The following is a 17,104-nucleotide window of genomic DNA, read 5'->3' as shown; positions in this document are numbered from 1 at the left end:
TAAAAAGCAATATAAAGGTGAAGGCAGTCATGAACTGCTAGTCAAAATGTGTTTTACAGAGTAGATTTATTATTTCTATATTCATTATGAGTGTACATCCCGGACAGAAGACATAATTGACACTTTGTTGATCTTGAGTATAAATGCTTTCAAACTTTGCAAAAGGATTGGATTCAGAATTATTTTTGCAGAACATCAAAGGAGAATCAGTGCTCTTGTACTCAAGGCTTGGATTAAGACTCAAGCTTCCAAGATTTAATCTAGCCCTTCCATGTGCATCTGTGTTGACTTGTCCAGAGTCCTCTTCACTTTTCGTGTTTTGGCTTCTGTCATGTCAAACAAGTTGTCCATCTCACCCCGCAGGTCTTTGGCATCTCAGGGCTCGCCTCTTCACCATGTTACAAACAACCAACACTCTGTAAGCTCACTGCGGTTCATAATATCAAGGAGTATAGTTTCATTAATTAGATAATGCAATTTATCCATTGTCTCAAGTTGGACCTGTATTCTGCTTTTTAATTTGTAAACTCCATAGATAAAGTTCAGGAGAGTGCAGTGTGCTAGGTAGGAAACAGGAGGGACAGCTTTTCAAAGGCACAATCATCCATGGCTGCTTATAAGCAAGTGGAAGCAAAACATTTTCAAGTCCAGGGAGTATGAGACCTGCAATGGCTCCACAGATACTGTCTTGGGATCAGAAACAGAAAGTGAGAGACCTGTATCACTCTGCGTGTTTTTCCATTATCTGGTGTACCCTGACTCACCAAAGCTCACAGAGACTTGACTTACTCCAGTTTGTCTCTTTGAAAGACTCCTTTTCCTTCCAGAATTAATTGTATAGAAAAAGTAAACGTATTTTTTCTTAATTAGCCATACAAACTTGAGCATATTGGTTTGATCACAAAATACTGGCGTAGGGCCAAACCCTCCCCTTCCTCAAGAACTTAAACAATAATGTGCAAATTGGCCCCTGATAACCATTTCCTTTTGAGTATGTGAGCTGTGACCATGATGGCATCAGGTTTTGTGTTTCCTCACCCCCCAAAAAATATAATTTTCATTATTTTTTTGTTCCCTAGGACAGTAGTCATACTAACAGTAATAGTGAAATACAAATTCTTGGAGTGCTCTTCAAGAGAGAATTAGAAAACTTTATTGAGAAGTGTTGGTGAAGTGGTTGAAAAAATTGGACATGTAAGTTCAATGCCCTGCTCTGTTACAGATAGACTTTAAGGTTTTTTGAATAATAATCATGAGGTCCTGAAACACTGTGCAAATTGGGGACCATTGCCTGAGAAATCTGTGTTTTCTTTGTGCGTAAAGAAGTACATGTCCCTTTCCAATCCAGTTGTTCAAGTTTGATGAAGATGCAATAGAGTTTAGCAGCTAGAGCCGCAAACCAGGAGACAAAGGAAAGAAACCTGTTCTCCACATATCTATTGAATAGATGAATGCCATCTATTTTGAGAAATATTTTTCATAATCAGGTGACTTCTAAAATTTAAGTTTGAGATATGTGCCAAAAGGAGGTGTGAAAGAAGTGATAGGACATCTGAAAAAAAAAAAATCCACATAGAGCGGAGAGGTTAACTTATGTGGAGATGTATAAAAATGCAATTATAAAATGTATTAGGGACAAAAAAGCCTCAGACTTTGCCGTTCGTTACTAAATGTGGATACAGTGATGCCAGAAAGTGTTTTCTAGGATATGTTAAAAATGCTTTAAGTATAAAAATACCTATTAAAACATGTAGTTCTGTCCTGTGAGTGATGTGAAGCAGAAGAGGCATCCTCCGAGATAAAGCAGTGACTAGAATAGAGTGATGGCCATCTGTTTTAGAGGAAAGCGTGAGTCACTGTTAAATAATCAGACATGTATATCTGATGTCCAGAGATCTAAAAGGAACTAGCCGATTGTCCTCCAAACCAGATTTTAACAAGTTTTTGGAAAGTTGAGGAAATTTCCTGAAGATGGGATGACTGCCAGTAAAATCCCAGCATTTGAACGGAGCAGAAGAGATGACTCAGTAACCTGGTTAGTCAGATGTCAGTCTGGTCAAACTATCGGAACAGTTAATTCAGGACTCTGTCAACAAAGAATTAAAGGCTAAAAATATAATTAATGCTAGTCAACATGTTTGCATGGAAAGGAGGTCTTGTCAAACAAATGTGTTATATTTTTTTTGACAACATTACAGGTCTGGTTGATAAAGACAATGCTGTTGACATAATATACTTGGATTTCCCCAATGAATTTGATTTAGTACTACATGACATTTAGATTAAAAAAACCTACATTATATGGAATTAACAGGGCACACATTAGATGGATTAAAACTCCCTGTCTGACAGGTCTTGAAACGGAGTTTTTAATGGGGAGAAATCAATGAGTTGAGTTGCTGCTAATGCAGTCTCCAAGGGATTAGGGTCTTAATCCAGCTCTCTTCAGTATTTGTATCAATGAGATAAATCTTTGCCAGCAAAATCTGAATATGCCACAATGTTTTTTAGATGACCAGTAATGAGTGCAGTAATGAGTGTTTGGAATTGCCTGACCAAAGGTTCAAAATCTAATAGAGTAAGTTCATAAACCAAACAAAATGTGCAACACCCATCAACAGAAGCTATGGATCGAATTTATAAGATAGAAGACACTGCAGTGAAAAAGAAAAGCAACTGAAAATTAATCTCAAAATTAGGAAATACAAGGCGATGACTATCTCAGCGTGGGATTTTGGTGTGATATTAGAACAAATATGGTCTCAGAAAATACCAAAAGGGAAATATTGGAGAAAATATGTAATATTTTCACTGTGTTATAATTATAGGAATAACAAACATTTTTCAAATTTCCAGACAAAATGACACTTGGAAACAAAAATGGCAATCTTTTCTTCAGAAAATGTCAACACAAAATATTTGATATTTCCAAATGTTCTTTCAGCTCTTTTGGCCGCAAAGATTTATATTGATTTTGACCACACTTCATGAATAACTCACATCCCTCTGGAACTGCATCTTGTTGTTGGGGTTTTTTTTTTCCCTAACCAATGTACTCATTCAAAAAAACAGTCATTCATCTTTGTTCATTACTCAGCATTGGTAGAAAGGCTACTAAATTTCTTGTGGTTGCTTGAAATAAAATGGAGTAAGAAAAAAAGGGTTTCTGCAGATGGAAGGCAAGTATTATAATTTTGTATTTGGGGGAAAAAAAAAGGCTCCATGTGATTTGAGCACTGTGCATGGCTGCTGACATATGGAAAATTTGTATAGCAGGGGACTGTGTAGAAATGGGTATTTTAATTTTCCAGACACAAGTATAAGAATGTCCAAGAGCTAAAACTAAGAAAAATTCAAATTTGAAATTACACCACATTTTCTACTAGTGGCAGTTGCAGTATATTGGATCTGCTCATTAGCCGACATGGCAGATTCCCTGTTATTTGGAATGTTTAAGGCAAGACTAGGTACCTTTCTAAAAAATGTGTGGGTTAATCCACCTGCAGGAAAAAAAAAAAATCAGACAACAGACTGTATATATAATAGATCATCATTGCCTGCCTTTTCATCCTCAGAAGCTAGAAAGTCAAACAAATCAAACTAAATCAGTCTCATCATAAAAAAAAAAAAAAAAAAAAAAAAAAAAAAGGAAAAACCTCTTGAAAATGATGGACCTTTTATAAAAAGGTTTGAATTTCATCTTTCATAATTATACTCTAAAGTCATGCTCAGATAATTCAGAATGCTTCAGATTTCTTCTTAAAGACGAAATAGAGTAATTCCTGACTGAACCTCTGAAACTCCCTCTAGAGCAGCAGTGATGCTAAATTACTATTTCTCTCCCAGCGGCCAGCGTAAACCCCCTCTTTCTGCCTGTCAGACCCCTGCAAATGCTGCTCTGCCACCACACAGTCCCCTCCAAACTCAGAGCGCTCCTCCGTATTTATTTTCTTTCTCATTTCTGGGCACTGTCTGTGTTTAATTCCAAGTCATTTTTCTAAATGTATCCATGAGCACACGCACTATGCATCCAATTTGGTCATCTTATTACGTATGCCCAATGCATTTGTATACATTCCTTTTAACTTAGATCCCAGCATGCAGCTCATTACTTCCCTCTCCCTGCGCCTGACACGTTAACTTATTTTCTTGCTCCATAAGCCAGCATGTTATGTTGATAGAAAGTGATCTACTGAAACATGGCATATTATTTTTTTTTCTTTTGGTTTTTAAATACAAGACATTGCAATGTAGAAGCATTTGGACATGCTGCAATACCCTATTCCAATATTCTTTCAAAGCTAAGTGCTACTGCTATCTGAAAGTGTGTTGTGAATACTTGGCAGGTATTTTTTTTCTCCTTTTCCCTGTTGTATACATGGTGAATTGTGGACTCGGAGGATGACATTCTTGACAGATAAAACTCCCATCAGAGTCCATGCCTTGTATTAATAGATAGCGATGTTTTGATATAACCGTTAGGAGAAAGACTCTGTGTGAAAGAATTTTGAAGTGTAAACTACAAACAAAATTAGAATGACAATTACCCAGATAAATCTTAATTTGGTATAGATTTAAACACCTATGTAATCCCATGATGGCTTAGTAAATCAGAGAAGCAAGGTACTTTTCTGCCCTATCCCTGTTTTCATATTGTCATATATAATAGTGCATTCTGGTGAAAATCAAGACAATTTTTCAAAAATTATGTATATTAACCATTTGCAATTCTTCATTTCTGATGGTAATTTATACTGGGTTTTGGCTGTTAGCAGCTCGGTTGGTCTACCTGCAAAACAAAATGTCAAACGGGAAGACAGAGGCAAGTTGCCGCTTGTGAAAAGTTCCTGAAATGTCTATGGAAAAGATCAAATCTTCTGAAAGTACTTGAGGAAGTTTGAATGTTAAGAGCACAGGACTTGATGGGTTTTTTTTCTTCTTTTTCTTCCCAAACCTGGGAGAGCCAGTTTTATGACATATGAGGCTATTTCACATCTGCAGTGCAAATGCTCTCATCTTCCAGTGATGCTTCCATCTCGGGCAGGACTGCGCTCTGAGGCACACTTTTACTGCTGCCGTGGCTGGCTGTGGCAGGGGTACTCTTGGTGGTTTTCATTGCAGGTTATATGATTTCTTGAAAACTGAACTCACCACACAGTTCGTGAGAAGAGGCCGATGGTGCCTGACTGAATCTGTCTTTCCAAGCGAACAAACCATTCCCTTGTAGATGGGCATATCCCTTGCTCAGCATCTGAGACGAACCCTGACCCTTCTCTCCCAGCCGTAGAGTTTCCCATACACTTTGTCTGTAGGCCACATTTTACGGGGATGGTGGATGCCCGTTGTTGGAGGCAGTGATAACTTCTGCTGATAACTAATCATTTCCTTGATGCTTTCCATTCCCAGTGCAGTGTGTGATCTGGGCTGGGCATAGCCCAAGTTGCTGTTCCTCCACTTCAGCCACTTTTTAAAGTCTTGTTCAGTTTAACTAATAACTTCCTACGCAACGGCCTCGTTATTTGCTTTTATTTTGTGACCATCAAGTGGATCTTCTCCATCCTTTCAGCACCCTTTTGATCTCAAAAATTCACTTTGCTTTGTGTCCTGAGCTGGACCGGTGCAGTGCATAGGAAAGTAAGACAAGGATGAGCAAGGGCTTAATGCAAGGCTCTGCTCTGACTAGTGAAGTTAGCTGGAACTCCTCCTTTCAAAGCAAGATCTGATTCAAAAAAAGAAAAATAATTTTTCCCATTAATTACCCCAGAGACCAGAGTCTGTATCAGTTAGGCAAGAACATTGCCCACTGAAATTAATAAGTGTTTTTGAGAGGTGAGGAAAACACACCCGGTAGCCAGTCTAACTTGTGTATGATTGCTAGGATATGTGTGTACCTTTGTGTTAATACTCTTCTGTGGTTTTTTGGTTTCTTTTTGTTCTTTCCCCAGCAAGGACACGGATGATCACATGGTACCAGGCGTGTTATGTTACATAATGATGATTCACCCCCTAGAGATAGCATAGGATTGGAAATGATGAAAAGGGTATGCCAAGTTAACAAACACTGTGCATGCATTATAATGTGGCTGTGAGATTCCAAATAGATACCTGGGGAAAAAAAAAAATATGATAGATGCATGTTGATTTATTGAACAGGTTGTCCAGCCTATGTGTAAAATCTTTATGACAGCAGAGTACACCATGGCATCCTGCAGCTATCCCTTGGCTTACTCATCACCTACTGGGAAATGCACTGTCCTTGTTCATTACCGCCTCCTCTTTCCAGAGAAATACATTTGCAAGTTGTCTTCCTTTTGTAAAAAAAAAAAAATCAGGCATAAAATCCTTTGTCAGGTTTATTCCCCTGAATATAACTTAATATATTCTTCCTTTGCACGTGCTCTGAGTTGTTTTCTCTCCTCTATGCATTGTAGCAGCTGTGTGCAAGCATTCAAAACTTGAAGTTGGGAATGTATCTTTTTCTGATAATGGGTTTCTTTGCTGGCTGAATAAGGATGCTGTGGGCTGTAAACACAGTATAGCCAAAAAATGTTGCCTGCTGCTTAAAGGGCCTTCTCATGGCAAAACGGGTGTCCCTGGCCAAACTCATCTGATTTGCTTCCCCTGATGAAGAGAAAGATAACGGCAATTAAGTAGCCTCAGTATCAGAGGGGTATCTCCAGATTCGCTGAGAGCTTTGCTAAAACTGATTTCATTCAAAACAAGATTAGAAAAAAGAAAGTTCAGCCAGATGGAAATGTATTTTGGAAATGTCTGTTTATGACAATATTTTCCCAGTTTTCATCATCTTTCGTCATCTGTTTAGTTTATTTGTTGTCTGAAAACCTTTGAAATAAAATGTTTTCACAAATGCGAAAACTTCCCATCTCTAGTTTTCCTTGTCTTTCAACAGTAAAAAATAAAAGAAAATGAAAAAGCGTTGTTCTTCCTGCGATCTAGATGTTGTCCTGGTCCTTTTAAGAACACTTCCATTGAACCCAGCTCCCTATGGACTCGGGGAACAGGTTCATTCCTATCACAAGGAACTGAAGAGGAGGGGATTATTGGAGAAAAAGGCAAAAAAGAGAGAAAAGGGACTGTAATACTTCATAAAACAAGCAGAAAATCAATCCGTTTGCCCACCGCTACCTCCCACATCCTCAGCCAGCCACTTCCCAGGCCTCGGGGGCTCCTGTACGTTGCAAGTGGCCTTACTAGCGTATATGTGCACAAGTCTAACAACTCCTCAAAATTCTGTTCATCTCCTCCAGCTCCAGGCAGATGCATGGGCATAGCTGGAAGCTGTAGGTAGCATAACAAGTGTAATATTGCTAATAGGAGCTGAAGTCACAGCACAGCTGCAGTTTATCTGCACAGTAGCGCAGACCTCCTTATGAAGACCTCCTGCTGAAGAGCAGGATGTTTTCCACATACCACAGATCATGCCCAGAGTGATGTTCTCAACATGGTCTAGTGATGGTTGCAAAGACACTCATGAAAACAGCTGTGTTATAGATGTGGGCCAATTGCCTGTGAAAGGAGCAGAAACTCAACATCCAGACCACAGCAGACAGCTCACTTCACTGCTCCACCACTGTTGAAGCGGTGCCTGATGATTTAACAGTGAATCCCTCTTTCTTCCAGGCAAGGGAAAAGCAACAGGTCAGTCCTGTGAGTTCAAAGCAAAGATGCTTGTTGAATAGGTTCGGTCTTTGCTTCCCGCTTCAGTTGCAACTGAAGGATTTATGACAACACGTATGCAGCGACAACCATACAGAGTTTCAACTCATCTTGCATTTTCTAGAATGCAAAACTTACATTTCTAACAGAAAGCACCTTACATTTTCAAATTATTGATAGTGTAACTGGTTATCTAGTGGGGATTTTGTATCTAGTCTTCGTGTACAGAACTGTATTAAACCTACATAGTCCATAGTGTCTGTGTTGAGAGGCAAGTAGAAAACATGTGAGACTCATCATCCTTCTACTTCTGTATGCATTTATACTCTGTTCTGTATAAGGCTCTGGCCAGATGAAAGACAGTATTTTGCTTGCACCAAGAATGCTGTGAAGTCTGTGAAGACTTATCGATCTAAACTTCCATTATATCACCGGGGTCTTAATTAAATTGCCCATTCATATGCATTTGAGATGTCCTTCCCATCTGGCCTCCAGCTACCACTTTAGAACAGTATGGTTTTCTTGTTGGTGCCACATTGTATCTGCCAGCTCTGTGAGGATCTCTTAGCTATCCTGGGACACCTCAAATGGCACTAGGCACTAGAGGAGGCTGGAGGTCTGGCTGATGCAGTCAGCAGAGCCTACAGGGTTAGTCACCTCCACTTGGGTTGGACTGTAGTATAAGTGAGATGAAAAAAGCCCCGTATCTCCATTAACTACGAAGTCTAATGGGACACCTATATGTATGTGTCCTCATCAGGTAACTGCAGGGACAGTATACTGCCTCCATCCTCTTTGGCTTTTCGGGTAAGAAGAGAGTGAAAGAAAGCAAGGGAAATCCCTTATAAGCATAGCTAAAGTAGATTCAAGTTTCTAAATTCATGCTTGCTGTTACTAAATCTTGCTCTTTTAAGTTGCTTTGTTTAGAGATCTGCTACAGTTTTGCATGCATAATCTGAGTGTACACCAATACAAAGTTTGCTCTGTACGCTGATACGTCTGACCTCGGCGCCAGGCAAGGTTATGGAGCAGATCATCTTGAGTGCCATCATGCAGCACGTACAGGATAATCAGGTGATCAGGCCCAGTCAGCATACATTTATCAAAGGCAGGTCCTGCTTGACCAACGTGATGTCCTTCCATGACAAGGTGATCTGCTTAGTGGATGAGGGAAAGGCTGTGGATGTTGTCTACCTACACTTTAGTAAAGCCTTTGACACCGTTTCCCACAGCATTCTCCTGGAGAAACTGGCTGCTCATAGCTTGGATGGGCGTACTCTTCGCTGGGCAAAAAACTGGCTGGACGGCCGGGCCCAGAGAGTTGTGGTGAATGGAGTTAAATCCAGTTGGTGGCCGGTCACAAGTGGTGTTCCCCAGGGCTCAGTACTGGGGCCAGTTCTGTTTAATATCTTTATCAATGATCTGGACGAGGGGGTCGAGTGCACCCTCAGTAAGTTTGCAGACGACACCAAGTTGGGCGGGAGTGTTGATCTGCTCGAGGGTAGGAAGGCTCTGCAGAGGGACCTGGACAGGCTGGATCGATGGGCCCAGACCAATTGTATGAGGTTCAAGGCCAAGTGCCAGGTCCTGCACTTGGGTCACAACAACCCCATGCAGCGCTACAGGCTTGGGGAAGAGTGGCTGGAAAGCTGCCCGGTGGAAAAGGAGCTGGGGGTGTTGGTCGACAGCCGGCTGAACATGAGCCGGCAGTGTGCCCAGGCGGCCAAGAAGGCCAATGGCATCCTGGCCTGTATCAGAAATAGTGTGGCCAGCAGGAGTAGGGAAGTGATCGTGCCCCTGTACTCGGCCCTGGTGAGGCCGCACCTCGAATACTGTGTTCAGTTTTGGGCCCCTCACTACAAGAAGGACGTTGAGGTGCTGGAGCGTGTCCAGAGAAGGGCAACGAGTTTGGTCAGGGGTCTGGAGCACAAGTCTGATGAGGAGCGGCTGAGGGAACTGGGGTTGTTTAGCCTGGAGAAGAGGAGGCTGAGGGGAGACCTCATCGCTCTCTACAACTCCCTGAAAGGAGGTTGTAGCGAGGTGGTGTCGGTCTCTTTTCCCAAGTAACAAGTGATAGGACAAGAGGAAATGGCCTCAGGTTGCGCCAGGGGAGGTTTAGATTGGATATTAGGAAAAATTTCTTCACTGAAAGGGTTGTCAAGCATTGGAACAGGCTGCCCAGGGAAGTGGTTAAGTCCCCATCCCTGGAGGTTTTTAAAAGATGTGTAGATGTGGTGCTTAGGGACATGGTTTAGTGGTGGACTTGGCAGTGCTAGGTTTATGGTTGGACTCTATGATCTTAAAGGTCTTTTCCAGCTTAAATGATTCTATGATTCTATGATTCTACCATTTGTTTTTTTGTGGCTGCAATATCTACCACCCCAAAATATGAAGCCCTTCACTTTGATTAAAAAAATGGTCTTTCTAACAGCTTTGAAATTCTTTCAGCTTCTAAGCCCTCAAATCCAGAGCTCTCTTTCACCCCACTATCCCAGTTCCTGCATTCATGATCAAGGCTGAACCAAATGATGGAAGCTAAACTACATTTGTAATGGGATTAATGGAGTTTTTAATGGATAATTTATGGCTGATCAAATGCATTCGGATGGGATGCTGAACCAAAATGTTCCAGCAGATATATTTAATGGAAAATAATAATGACAAAAAACTTTCATTTCCATTTATCATCTACCTTTGCTTGACCTTAATTCAGTTAGTTTATGCAATATTCATAGTAGCAAAAATTCTTTCCTATATCTTTTTTAAATAGTTCCACTGTAAGCCTGAGTGGATAGTAAAAGGAAATAGTAATAATGAATAGAGTCTTTTGAAATATTCATAGGGAAATTCAAAGGGCTCAGAATCTGATCTTTTTCCATTGCTTCAATTTTGCAAAATTGTTCTGGTTTGGCAGAATTTCCTGTTACATATCAGGTTTTTTTAAATCAAAAAATAAGGCAACTTTCATTCTCATCTCTGTTTTTTGAGCTTAAGTTAATCATGATCAGTTTTCACATCACAACGTAATAAGCACAACTCTAAGCACACAATGTTTTATTTCATGGTAAAGTCATAAAAACAAGTATTCTAAGGATGCAGAATTTTCCAGTCTGAAATTGCAGTTTACGAATATGCTTATTTGTATGCAAAAGCAAAAATAGTGCTACATAAAAACTACAGTTTGCAGAGTCCTTACAAACACATTGTAAACACTTTGGGTTATACTGAATCTAACTAAACTTTCCTCTGTTATTCTTGAACCTGTCTCAATATTTTATTAATATCCTGCACTTCATTTAAATGATTGCAGCCTGGATGAAGTCTGTGAAAATGAGGCGGTTTACATCAACTGAAAATCTGGCCTTGAGCCTTTGATAAACATCATATATTCTTCAGTTAACCTAACCTTTGCTATACTCATATTTAGAGTGTGGTTATGACCACAACGCTGAGCATGGCCAACTGTATGAGGAGTAATCAGTTAGCAAGGCAGATGCTTTCCCCAGTGCTCTGTTTTGCCAAGAAAGAGGGTAAGTTCAAAATGGTGACGGCTGTTGTGAGGTTGTTGTCATTAGGTAAGTCATCACGGGATGTGGATACAGAGCTAAGAATCTTATTTTCTCATCATCTTCCTATGTTATAAGCTTATCATATTGGAGAACTCTTTGCACTGTCCATCTGTCAGTCTCCTGAAAACTTTGGCTGGCTTTAGACAAAAGAGAAAAAACACACGTTTCGAGGAAAATCAAATTTCTAAAAAAACCTGGTGAAAATCAAGACCTGGAGAACTAAAAAAGACCTGAATTATTGCCCTTTTCAGGGTAGAAGAAAGCAGACCCCAATGACTATGCATTTGGCATTCCCACGCTCACGATGACACATGGTCATGTCACGCCTCTTTAACTGGGCACCCCAGGACCTGGCTCTTGCAGGGGGAAGGGGGCCTCTGGAAAAGTGTGAGAAGCTGAATTATGGATAGGTAGGGGAAATTTAGGGGATAATCTACCTGACTCCATAGGAAACTCAACTCATGCTGCTCACGAAACAAGTTGTTGGCCAAAAGTTTCCGCAGGAGGAAAGAGCAATCCTGCCTGTCCTGCTCCCCAGGGGGAGGCCAGGGAGGTTCCCGCCCGGCTCACTACATCCCAGCCATCAGAGTCCTGGGAAAAAGAGACTTTGTTTTGATTTTTGCAGATTTTTAATTAATGTGTTTATCATTCCACAGGAGATAAGAAGACGTACATAGAGTGAGGGGATTTTTTTTTTCCTTATTTATTTTTCTTCACTGCTTCCTCCCTTGTGAATAGCACCACTTCAAGTGAAATAAAATTCCCCCCTTGGTCAAACACGCTGGAATTTTGTTGGAAACAAAGCATCTGAAGTTGTTTCCATTGTATTTCTTTCTCTCTAAATGGTTTGCCCATACACTTTAGGAAGGCAATCCCTTTCATGTCGCATAGCACATCCTCACTGGCAGCTACAGTGTGTGCACTTTATTAGAGCATTTTTTCCCCCTAGATATAATGGCACCAATTAAATTACCTTGCAGCCTGACCTTAATCTGGCAGGAATGATTATTCCATGAAACAGTTAGGGCTCTAATTGACACGAAGTGCCTGCAAAATATGTCTTTTGCAGCAGACCCTGTCAAAGTCACATTGATATGCTAATACCTATAGCTGGCAGAGTCACTTCATAAAGAGAGACACTGAAAATTGAATTATTTCAATTTCAGTACCTAGGAATCTAGTGATCTGTCTGTATATGTAACTAAGTAGGTGCAGTACTTTATATGGGTAAACAGCTGTACTAGGACGTTGCTATGGAAACTGCTTGACTCATGACAATTGTGTTAGTGATGAAGTCATTAGTGGTGTGAAATGTACTTTGAGGTTGTCAAGTGTACACTCCAGGAATATTTCAACAGTATTAGTGGAGCCTTTTCATTTGCATAATTTAGGCTTTCACATATGATCTCGTTATGGTGCAGGGAAATGGCACGCCACAGCCATGGCGTGGCTGTGCTCAACACCGGAGGATTGCTCTTGTGTGGTTCTGCAGTGAAATGCAGTTGGTTCCTGCATGCAGAATAAAGCTCTCTTTATAACTGAACCTTCCTTTCCTTGTCTTTTGTTTGATTGTTTGTTTTTAAATAAAAAATGTTTTGAGTCATAGCACTGTTCAAAGGACGAACTGCTTAAACTTTTATGGTGCCAAGTTGACTTTGAAGGTCTGGACCTCTGTTGTGTTTTTTTTTTTTTTCTACAATAGCTCCAGATTTACTCCAGAGAAACCACAAGTAGGTTCAAAGCCATAGGTGGCTACTTTTTCCTCATCTTAGCTTTTCACTATTTATCACAGTTAGTGTTATTTCCTATGCTATAAAGCTGAATGATGAATTTGTCCTGGTTTTGGCTGGGATAGAGTTAATTTTCTTCCTAGTAGCTGGCACAGTGCTGTGTTTTGGATTTAGCATGAGAATAATGTGATAACACACCGATGTTTTAGTTGTTGCTGAGCAGTGCTTACACTAAGTCAAGGACTTTTCACCTTCCCATGCTCTGCCAGCGAGGAGGTGCACAAGAAGCTGGGAGGGGGCACAGCTGGGACAGCTGATCCCAACTGGCCGAAGGGACATTCCATACCATGGGACGTCATGCTCAGTACAGAAACTGGGGGGAGTTGGCCGGGGGGCAGCAATTGCTGCTCGGGACTGACTGGGCGTCAGTTGGCGTGTGGTGAATGGTTGCATCACTTGGTTTGTTCCCCCCGGGTTTTGTTTCTCTCTCTCTCTCTCTTTCTTGTTGTTTTATTTTCCATTACAATTTAATATTATTGTTATTATGATGATGATGATTTTATTATTTCAAGTATTAAACTGTTCTTATCTCAACCCACGACTTTTCTTACTTTTGCTCTTCTGATTTTCTCCCCCATCCCACCGGGGGCCGGGGAGGGTGAGCAAGTGGCTGGGTGGTGCTCAGTTGCCGGCTGGGGTTAAACCATGACAGAATCCCAGGACTTTTCTTGGAGCCATATGTGCTTTCTTCCAGTTCTAAGTATTTCAGACTATGGAAGGCTTTTTTTTTCTGCTGGCAGGGGGATACAAAGAAGAACTTAGCGGGTCTTTGACAAGCTGTCTGAAGGGACTCCTCTAGTTTTTATGTACCCTTTGGCAGTAGGGTGCTGGCTAATACTGCAATGTTTATTCCTTTATATGTTCTGCCCTTCTTGTGGGCTGTCCCTGAGCAGGCAGGCAGGGAGGGAGCACAGCTCGCCAGTTTGCTTGCTGGAGGCACATCATCTCTGCCATGGCAGTCACCTATCGGGCCCATTTCCAAAGAAATACTAATGGTTCCCTGGGTGATGTAGCTTAAAATTCAATTTCAAAAAAATTAAAGGGGAAAGAGTACCTATTTAGTCTGCATATACACGTATAAGCGTACACACACGCAGATGCAAAAGATGTCACCAGCAGCAGGAGATCAATGCAAGAGCTCAAGATTGTCACCAAGATAAGTTAGCAGCCTGCTAATACCAGACCTTGTGAGTTGATCTTATTTCTTTACAGTGTCAGATCTATTGAAATGCAATCTAATGCTGTATGTTCACTCTATATGTTCAGCCTAATACTGTATAATCACCAGCCTCTTATGTATTAATTACAGCTTAGCTTTACAATTGGGATGAGCAGAAAAGTAAGCATGAAATCAAAGCTGGATTTGATTAGCATACTTTGACAGGATCTTTACTAGTCAAGGGTATCTTTAATATTGTATTTAAAGTGTGTGCATCTGTGTGTGAGGTGGAGGAAGAGGCATTTTAGCAGACTCCGGTAGCATAATAACAAACTATTGCAAATCATTACCAGTCTGAAGAGATTTGAGCTGTTCAGTGTTCAATGGCTTTCTGAATCAATTTGTTTTCCTGTCCAGTGTCCTCCATTCCACCTGAAAAAAAAAAATCTTCTTTTCCCCTTAGAAACAGATATTTTTTTTTTTAAATTATGACAGAAAATTCATCTTTTTTTTCCTAAAAATTTAAGATGATCTATTGGTGTGAGTAGGCTAATGGAAAAGTGAATAGGACAAGCAGATAAGACTCTCATAGTTTGACACAACCACTCCATATTAAGGAGAAAGATTATACATCAAACTTCATGTTGAAATCCTGCATTTCTTTCAAACCTAGTTCATGAAGCCAGATTTCACACACTTAGTTGTTTTGGGGTTTTTTCCTAATCCACTGACCCCTTAGAAGTTTAATATTTTGGACTGGCCAAGGTAGAAGATTTTGCATGGCTGATCCCTAAATTAGCTTCCTTCCATCGCAATATGGAAAAGCTGAAAGCATCCCCAGAGAGCTGGCTGGAGAAATTAAAAATATCTTCATAATAAACTGTGAACAAAAAAAGGTGCAATTCTGGCATTATTCCTTCCATGATTCCTCCATATGCTTTCTGTGACAAATTGTCTACCTTATTTTTTTAGCAGCAACAACAACAACACAGGCAGAAATTTTTGAGTTAGTCTTCAGGGTCCTATACCAACACAAGCAGTTAGCTCAGTTTAAGACCATGAGCTAGACCTTTTGGTACAGGAAGGCCACAAATCAGCCCTAAAGACAGTTTAACCTTGAGAACTTCTGTGTGGGGATATGTGGTTTACAGAGACCTGCTTGAATGGTCAGGCTCCAAATCTGCTGTCATGGGAGGGAGATCCTAGTAGTCCATGGTGCCTACACACTCACACAAACAGGGAAGGCCTCCAAGCTATCGAGACCCCATCATTAGGATAAGATGGTCAGGAGATTGAACAGGCGCTTCCCTGGCCCAAAAGTGGCTGTAAACCATATTTATCTTCTGTGTGTTTGAAATTGCATTGGATATGCTTTAGGCCATGGACAACAGTTTATGTCTGAGTTGTGGCTGGTCCTAATAAAGTTTTCATTGTGGAAGACTGCACATGTAACAGAAAACTCCTACTTAGGTCTCAATTTCTTGGAGACAAGGACATCCCCATATTCACTGCTTGTACAGTGCCTCGCTGTTGAAGTTCCTTGTCTTTACTGGGTAAAACAGATTTATTTATTTTTCGGGTCACACCCTGAATTGAAGAACTGGAAGAAAAAAAAAAGTAGGTTTGACCATCTTCTACTGTCCATCTGGCCTTTCAGATGGATTGAGCAAGATGTCAGGGGCTTTTTTCCATCACAGAATCCTGTGAAAAACTCTGGTGCAAACCAGGGAGCAACTCAGTGCTAATTTCATGTAGCTAACACACCTGATGTGAACCGAACCTTCTCAGCAGTGGCTGCTTCTTACACAGATGCATTGGGATCTGCTACAGCTTCTTGCTGGCATAGGTTCACTCAGGCAACATCATCCTTCAAGTCACATTTTTGCCTTAGAGACATAACTGTAAACTCATGCAGCCAGCCAAAGCCTTTCTTGCTTTCTGGATTGGAGCTCGGTGGCAGGAGGGATTTAGAGACTGTGGCTCTCCTCTCTTCTATCTATAATTGGCGTTTCTTGCAAAAGCTTTACAACATTTTAATTCATTCTTGCCCAGATACACTGATGTTTTTTCAGGCCATTTCGAATTTGGCTTTGGTTTAGCACGGCGACAAACCAGGGTGCAGCAAAGAGGAGAGACGATGTGTAAAAGGGAGAGACACTATGTTGTGATGGACAAGTAAGGGAAGCACTCCAAACTAAAGACTTCAGGCAGGTATGAAATGACACTTCTGGCAGATTTTTTTAGACTTCCCCGTCAATGAAAGCCTGATGGGTGAGTGGAAGTGAGCAGAGAGAAGCTTGATCATCTTTGTTCAATCCTCCAGAGGACAGCTCCCTGCAGCACTGATGTGTTTTTTTCTCCCTAGAAGAAGCAGCAGCAGAATGTTAACAAGCTTCATTTTCCATTCCCAACAAGTAGGAAGCGACCTTTGACCGCTTCCCTGGCTGTTTGTGTTCTTGATGCTGATAGAGCCAGATTTTCACAAGACAGACCTGGGTAATTTTCATGGCAGCCACACTGTTGCAAACCAATTAGCAAGCCAGCTTGATAGGGGAAGGTTGCGGAGATGCCCATGGCTACTTTAATAAAGTTTCTTGTGTATCAGTATGATACTATTGATTTTTCTCCCTTTGGACCAAAAGACTAAAGTTCAAGCTCTGTAGCAGATAAAGTGAAAACAGTGGAGATTCCATGCCATGTATACTAATTTAACCTTTTGGAAAAAAAAAAGAAAGATATTATATGCAGGGTTCCTTTTGCTTTTGTACACACTATTTAACATTAATGCAAATAAAACTGTGGCTGCACTGATGATTCTGCTGGCCTGAAGGTCACCATGTATTACAGACCGAGTCACCAGCAGAGAGCTAGGCACTTTGCAGAGACACATAGGAAAACATGATTCCCAC

The 17,104-nt window shown here is 40.8% G+C and overlaps 1 protein-coding gene across 1 annotated transcript in view; it reads left to right on the top strand.

Moving 5' to 3' along the window:
• LOC143172411 (urea transporter 2-like) overlaps nucleotides 1–17,104 on the top strand; it is a 310,208-nt gene that overhangs the window by 35,579 nt on the left and 257,525 nt on the right. The gene's annotated exons all lie outside the window — the stretch shown is intronic.

Source organism: Aptenodytes patagonicus, chromosome Z, assembly GCF_965638725.1.
Source record: "Aptenodytes patagonicus chromosome Z, bAptPat1.pri.cur, whole genome shotgun sequence".
Taxonomy (NCBI): Eukaryota; Metazoa; Chordata; class Aves; order Sphenisciformes; family Spheniscidae; genus Aptenodytes; species Aptenodytes patagonicus.
This window is presented reverse-complemented; position numbering and strand designations above follow the sequence as displayed.